The sequence below is a fragment of the Hydra vulgaris genome, chromosome 15, assembly GCF_038396675.1.
Source record: "Hydra vulgaris chromosome 15, alternate assembly HydraT2T_AEP".
NCBI classification, from domain to species: Eukaryota; Metazoa; Cnidaria; class Hydrozoa; order Anthoathecata; family Hydridae; genus Hydra; species Hydra vulgaris.
In genome coordinates, this window is record NC_088934.1 from 37,542,501 (window position 1) to 37,543,778 (window position 1,278).

Genomic DNA, 1,278 nt, shown 5'->3' on the forward strand with positions numbered 1-1,278 from the left:
TTTTATTATTTATTTTATACCTTAAGATTGAAGGAATTTTAATAATAACAAAAAAAGTGTTTTTATGATTTATATTATTAGAAAAGTGTTAATTTAAGTGTATTTTTATGAAATCTTTATTTAGACTATAAATAAATTTTTCATAAAATTACATTCTTACCATTTCACATGAGTTTTTAATAAAGAACTATAAAAAAATTTTTCTAACAGATTTGAAAATAGCTATAAATTAGGTAAATTTAACTCTCAGTAGCTTTTGAGCTTTTTTGAACATTACTTATATTATTAGTATATTATATCATTACTTATAAGTGGTATATATTCTTCCATATTTTCATTGTATTGCGGTGTATACAAATATTTTTTATGTGTTATATATGCTCTTATGTGTTTTTTAAATTACAACTTAGAAATATTAACTTGATAAATTTTTTTGTATATTTAAATTTCTCTTAAATAAATTAACATATATTAAAATTAGTATGCATTTTTTGATTTTAGAGTCAATGGACCTCTTGTCGCTTGTTCTTAGAAATGATATTGATAGTTAAACTCTGAAACCTAGTGATTAACTTTTGAATCATAAACTAAGAGACACAGCAAATTTGGAACTACAAAGAATTTTTTTAATTGGAAAGAAAAACATTTAATAACAAACATAAAGCTTGTACTTAAGGGTAAGTTGCAATTTTTTTTATTATACAAATTCACTTCCAAGAAAACTTAAGGCAGAAATTAATTGAATAAAAATTTACTAAGAAAGTGAGAAAAAGGGTTAACAGGCAACTTATAAAACTTATTTCCAGAGATACAAAACATGCCTTTTAGAAATAAGAAAATCAAAATTTCATGACTTACTAGGACAATTTTCCTATTTTTCAAGGGGATTTGATTATAAAATTTCAGGATATTACCCTCCAGAAAAAAAAAATTAATGACTTTCCCAAAATTTACCTAAAAAATTTTTAGGATTTTTTTTAATAGTCAGAGCATTTTTTTAAATGAAAAAAAGTATTTGAAAAGGTTTGAAATAATAATTTCACTTAAAACTCTATACCAAAAATCTAATAATTATATGTTTGAGGATTTTACTTTTCTACAAAACCTAAGTCATAAAATATTTCTTAAAAATTAACTTTAATAATAACTTGGCTTTATTAACATGACAATAAAATATCATCAAAGGAAAATTTTTTTATCAGACTCTTTAAAAAGTGTAGTTTTTAGTTACTCTTTTAAAAGTCACTTTACTTTTCTGCATTAGTGGCAACCTTGTCA